The sequence below is a fragment of the Triticum dicoccoides genome, chromosome 4B (assembly GCF_002162155.2).
Source record: "Triticum dicoccoides isolate Atlit2015 ecotype Zavitan chromosome 4B, WEW_v2.0, whole genome shotgun sequence".
Classification (NCBI taxonomy): Eukaryota; Viridiplantae; Streptophyta; class Magnoliopsida; order Poales; family Poaceae; genus Triticum; species Triticum dicoccoides.
In genome coordinates, this window is record NC_041387.1 from 634,764,981 (window position 1) to 634,772,010 (window position 7,030).

Consider the following 7,030-nt stretch of genomic DNA (forward strand, 5'->3'; position numbering starts at 1 on the left):
CGATCTGTATCCCAGTTTGTGCTAGCCATCTTATGGCAACTTGTTTAAACTTATGTCTGTACTCAGATATTGTTGCTTCCGCTGACTCGTCTATGATCGAGCACTTGTATTCGAGCCCTCGAGGCCCCTGGCTTGTATTATGATGCTTGTATGACTTATTTATGTTTTAGAGTTGTGTTGTGATATCTTCCCGTGAGTCCCTGATCTTGATCGTACACGTTTGCGTGCATGATTAGTGTACGATTGAATCGGGGGCGTCACAGTACGCGTAATGTCGGTCCGGGCCGCTTCATCCAACAATACCGCCGAACCAAAGTATGACATGCTGGTAAGCAGTATGACTTGTATTGCCCACAACTCACTTGTGTTCTACTCGTGCATATAACATCAACGCATAAAACCTAGGCTCGGATGCCACTGTTGGGGAACGTAGTAATTTCAAAAAAAATTCTATGCACACGCAAGATCATGGTGATGGCATAGCAACGAGAGGGGAGAGTGTTGTCCACGTACCCTCGTAGATCGTAAGCGGAAGTGTTATCATAACGCGGTTGATGTAGTCGTACGTCTTCACGACTCAACCGATCCAAGCATCGAATGTACGGCACCTCCGTGTTCAGCACACGTTCAGCTCAATGACGTTCCCCGGGCTCTAATCTAGCAAAGGTCGGGGATGAGTTCCATCAGCACGACGGCGTGGTGACGATGATGATGTTCTACCGGCGCAGGGCTTCGCCTAAACTCCGCGACGATATGACCGAGGTGGAATATGGTGGAGGGGGGCACCGCACACGGCTAAGGAACGATCCGTAGATCAACTTGTGTGTCCATGGGGTGCCCCCTGCCCCCGTATATAAAGGAGTGGAGGAGGGGAGGGCCGACCCTCTCTATGGCACGCCCTAGGGGAGTCCTACTCCCACCGGGAGTAGGATTCCCCCTTTCCTAGTCCAACTAGGTGTCCTTCCAAGTAGTAGGAGTAGGAGACAAGGAAGGGGAAGAGGGAAGAGAAGGAAGGAGGGGGCGCCCCCCCCCTAGTCCAATTCGGACTAGTCAATGGGGGGCGCGCGGCCTGCCTCTCCCTCTCCCCTAAAGCCCAATAAGGCCCATATACTTCTTCCCCGTATTCCCGTAACTCCCCGGTACTCCGAAAAATATCCGAATCACTCGGAACCTTTCCGAACTCCGAATATAGTCGTCCAATATATCGATCTTTACGTCTCGACCATTTAGAGACTCCTCGTCATGTCCCCGATCTCATCCGGGACTCCAAACTCCTTCGGTACATCAAAACTTATAAACTCATAATAAAACTGTCATCGTAACGTTAAGCGTGCGGACCCTACGGGTTCGAGAACTATGTAGACATGACCTAGAACTGTTTCCGGTCAATAACCAATAGTGGAACCTGGATGTTCATATTGGCTCCTACATATTCTACGAAGATCTTTATCGGTCAAATCGCATAACAACATACGTTGTTCCCTTTGTCATCGGTATGTTACTTGCCCGAGATTCGATCGTCGGTATCCAATACCTAGTTCAATCTCGTTACCGGCAAGTCTCTTTACTCGTTCCGTAATACATCATTCCGTAACTAACTCATTAGTTACAATGCTTGCAAGGCTTAAGTGATGTGTATTACCGAGAGGGCCCAGAGATACCTCTCCGACAATCGGAGTGACAAAACCTAATCTCGAAATATGCCAACCCAACATGTACCTTCGGAGACACCTGTAGAGCACCTTTATAATCACCCAGTTACGTTGTGACGTTTGGTAGCACACAAAGTGTTCCTCTGGTAAACGGGAGTTGCATAATCTCATAGTCACAGGAACATGTATAAGTCATGAAGAAAGCAGTAGCAACATACGAAACGATCGTGTGCTAAGCTAACGGAATGGGTCAAGTCAATCACATCATTCTCCTAATGATGTGATCCCGTTAATCAAATGACAACTCTTTTTGTCCATGGCTAGGAAACATAACCATCTTTGATTAATGAGCTAGTCAAGTAGAGGCATACTAGTGACATTATGTTTGTCTATGTATTCACACATGTATCATGTTTCCGGTTAATACAATTCTAGCATGAATAATAAACATTTATCATGAAATAAGGAAATAAATAATAACTTTATTATTGCCTCTAGGGCATATTTCCTTCATGAAGCTGGGAACCGGGGGCCGCTGTTGGCCGCCCGCAATCCATGTCGTCAGCCCCTGAATCAAGGTAGGCACAATGGCGGTGAGCGTCGTTCCCAGTTGTTGTTGCACTTGCTCTTGGACAATCTCCGGAATCCGCACCACTTGTGCCTTAAGTTTTTGAACCTCGCGCGACTGGCTTTCCGAGCTGGTCTTTCTCTCCTTTCGCCCACCAGTGTTATAGTATGATGACCATTTTGTGGACAAGCCTTTGCCGGCCACACGACCAGCTGACGACGGCTTACTGAGCTTATCCTTGTTTTTCATTACGTTCAACGCCCTATTTAGAGTGCTGTCCCAAGGGGAGCTTTGAGACGACCCCAAGCTACTGCTTTCAGTCTCCCGCGGAAGGAATGTGAACCATTTAGAAATTTGGCTTCATTAATTAGAATGCAACCATATGGAGCTAATTACGCGGGGTGTATTCCTTACCAGAACACGCTCAAGCGCCTTGGTCTTCGGATCTGTGGTAAGCTCCTTTGTTACCGGGTCCTCCTTGTACCGGGCCCTGACATAGTTCCTGGTCTGCTTGTCACGGTATTTCTCGAAGCGGGGCAGTAGGCCTTGCTCAGTACACTCCGCGTTCTCCTTGTCCCATATAGGCTCCGCCACTCTATAACCGCGGGACCAAGTTGGTGGACCCCTAAGTTCAACTCCCGCATTTTTCCCCCACTGACTTGATTCCATGGTTGCGCTGCTCTCGCACTTGATCTTGAACTCCTTGTAGTCATCTTCGCTGATCGAAGGATTTTTCACCTTGATCTTCTCATAACTATCACCTTTGTCAATCATTTTCTTCACCGCGCTTCTCCAAGTAGATAGGGCTGTGCTCATCCTCGTGAGGGCGGCACTGTTCACTTTATTCCTTGAGAGGCGTGTGTTTGCAAAGTTAGTAGGGAACTGTATCGTTCGTGCAGCTTCATGAAGAGGAGGCTGCGCAAATTCCCTCGGTCCTTATGCCTTAGGTTCTCGGTGTTGATCGAGACGGTGCTTCGGAGAATGCACCCGAGCTGAACCGAGTCACTACAAGAAATATGTCAACTAGTGACCTTCTGTCAGTGACCCTGGAAAATTGGTCATAGATCTATGACCATTTCAGACCAATTGGTCAAAAGCTGTTCGGGGGGCTCCAAACGCTAAACTATAACGACCATTTTGGTCAGAAAGGTCGTAATTTCCTTACACGAAATGGTCATAAAGCAGATAGCACTGGGTCGCTGCCTTATTTCTAGCTGATCATGACCAATATAGATGGTCATAACCTTGTAAATTGTAGTGGGTTTCTATGACTAGGCGCCACCTCATCAGTTTTGCCTATGTGTCATGTCCATGTGACAGTTTTTGCCCTAGGTTGTGAAGCAACCTATATTTCTGTCATTCCCAAAATTCCCAAAAAAATCTCATAAATTCTTTGGGTCATATCTTCGTCAAATAAGTAAAAAACCTTCCTTGCCTAGTTCAAAAATAATTCAAAAATATTCATTTCCCTATCCTGTTCATAAAAACAATTTGTGAAGGAAGTACCACTTTGGCATGTCCAAATGGTATCAATTTTCTACAGTGCTCTCCTATGCCCAAATAACCATCGTCCACCAAATGCCAGCTCAATCCATTCATTATTTTGAGCCCAGCTTCAACATTCGTATTTATGTCCAGTGTGGTACTTTGCAAAGCAAGTACCACCTAGGGTCCTCCTTTTGAGCTGAAAATTTGTGAAGACGGTCTTCTTAGTAACTGATCATCCTCAGCCAAAGCTCACACACATTAGCCATGTGCATTTCCTGTACCGCTAATCAAACACTTAGCTGCTTATTCATGTTTGAGCATCGATCGGTCTCCTCGTGAGAATCTTATGTTGTGATTTTCTTCCTAGCACCTACCTGGGGAGTGCCCAACCCACTAGACATGCCTAGGCCGCCCAGAACACATGGCACCGCCACGGTCACGCGGTGACCATGTGGCGGGCATGCTAGTTTACGCGCTCTAGAGTTGGAGCCCTCGGCCACCGTCCAAACCTCGACGTATCGCCACTAAACCATGTATTTATGATTAAATAGGTACTTATGTAACTAGAAATGATTTTTGAAAAAAAATAAATAGCGAACTATGAGGTAGTTGCAGTTAAAATTTGACCCGCTTCCTACTAAACCGGTGGGAATTTGTCTTTTTCACCAGAGGTTGATCAAAACTTTTTACACCCAGCAATTTTGTCAATTGTGAATTATATATGGCCTAGTATTTTATAAAATTGATTAGGCCCAATTTTACAACAAATATATGGTAGGTCCTTCACAAAAAAACTCATTTTGGGAACTCGGAAAAATGGAAAATGAATTTTTCGTGCAAAGAAAATGAAAACTTTCTTAGGCAACATTGTTTGTAATTCCAAGATGCACCCTTGTGCACGATATGAGGTCATTTGAACAAACTATGCCATGAATGTGGCCATAAGATTGATCATTTGGCTTGATAGCCATGAATCTTCACACATGATAGCTCATTTCTGAGAATATTTTTTTAAAAGAATTTCTGTATTACAAGTTTATTATTTTTGCTGGGAACTTGGCCACATATAATGACACAATGCTAAGGTTTTCCAATTTTTTTGTTTTTTTTGAATTTTTTATGCCCGTTTCAAAATGCGATCAAAACGGCGGGAATGACCGTTCCTAGCTAGTGGTTGAATCTTGGAAAACTTTTGATGTTTCTCTGATTAAATAGATACTTATGTACCTATAAATGATTTTTAGAAAAAATAAATAGCAAACTATAAGGCAGCTACAGTTCAAATTTGACCCGCTTCCTACTAAATCGGCGAGAATTTGTCTTTTTTATGGGAGGTGGATCAAAACTTTTTACACCCAACCATTTGGTCAATTGTGCATTAAATATGTCCTAATATTTTAGAAAAATGATTCGGTCCAATTTTGCAACAATTATTTGGGAGGTCCTTCACAAAAAAACCTCATTTCGGGCACTCGAAAAATGGAAAATGAATTTTCCGTGCAAAGAAAATGAAAACTCCCTTAGGCAACATTGTTTGGAATTCCAAGATTCACCCTTGTGCACGATATGAGATCATTTGAACAAACTATGCCATGAATGTGGCCATAAGATTGATCATTTTGCTTGATAGCCATTGATCTCCACACGTGATAGCTCGTTTCTGAGAACACTTTTTTAAAAGAATTGCCGTATTGCAAGTTTATTATTTTTGTTTGGAACTTGGCCACATATAATGACACAATGTGAAGGTTTTTCAATTTTTTGTTTCTTTTAATTTTTTATGCCCGTTTCAAAATGCGGTCAAAACGGCGGGAATGACAGTTCCTAGCTAGTGATTGAATCTTGGAAAACTTTTGATGTTTCTCTGATTAAATAGATACTTATGTACCTAGAAATGATTTTTTGAAAAAATAACGAGCAAACTATGAGGTAGACACAGTTTAAATTTGACCCGCTTCCAACTAAATCGGCGGGAATTTGTCTTTTTCACGAGAGGTGGATCAAAACTTTTGACACCCAACCATTTGGTCAATTGTGCATTAAATATGGCCTAGTATTTTAGAAAATTGATTTGGTCCAATTTTACAACAAATATATTGTAGGTCCTTCACAAAAAAAACTCATTTCGGGCACTCGGAAAATGGAAAATGAATTTTCCGTGCAAAGAAAATAAAAACTCCCTTAGGCAACATTGTTTGGAATTCCAAGATGCACCCTTGTGCACAATATGAGATCATTTGAACAAACTATGCCATGAATGTGGCCATAAGATTGAGCATTTGGGTTGAAAGCCATGCATGTTCACGCTTGATAGCTCGTTTGTGAGAACACTTTTTAAAAATAATCACCATATTACAATTTTATTATTTTTCCTGTAAACTTGGTCACATATAATGACACAATGCGAATGTTTTCCAAATTTTTGATTTCTTTTGAATTTTTTATGCCCGTTTGAAAAATGTGGTCAAAACGGCGGGCATGACCGTTCCTAGCTAGTGGTTGAATCTTGGAATTTTTTTGTGTTTCTATGATTAAATAGATACTTATGTACCTAAAAATGATTTTTGGAAAAAACGGAGAGCAAACTATGAGGCAGCTGCAGTTCAAATTTGACCCGCTTCCAGCTGAATCGACCGAAATTTGTCTTTTTCACCAGAGGTGCATAAAAACTTTTGACACCCAACCATTTGGTCAATTGTGCATTAAATATGTCCTAGTATTTTAGAAAATTGATTTGGTACAATTTTACAACAATTATTTGTTAGGTCCTTCACAAAAAAAACTCATTTTGGGCACTCAGAAAATGATTAAAAATTGGTAGAAAGATCAGAAATGCATACAAATTGGTCCTTATCCATAAAATTTAGTATAACTCTAGTAAAAATTTGTGTGGTGCCCTTTTGCAAAAAAAAATTTGATAGCTACTTCACAAAATCTCTATATATTTAGTACTTCAAAACTATTTTAAATCACTGATTTTCTGAACCAATGAAAACTCTTCCCACGGATCAATGACATGGGGTCCATCCATCCATCCATCCATCTGTACATCCCACATCCATCCATCCATCTATCTAAAAAAAAATGAAAAAAAATTGAAAAAGAGATACCCCACCCGCAGCCCAAACCCTAGCTCAGATCCCCCCGTCTCCTTGCCGCCGCCGCCCCCTCCAGATCTAGTCCTCCCTCTCACCCTCAACCAAGGACGACGGAGATCCAGTCCACGCGCGGCAACCCTTCCTCCCACCCACCGCCGACCTCGCCGTCCTCCTCACCCACCGCCCACCTCGTCCCTCCCTCCCCTCACCATCTCTCCCTACCC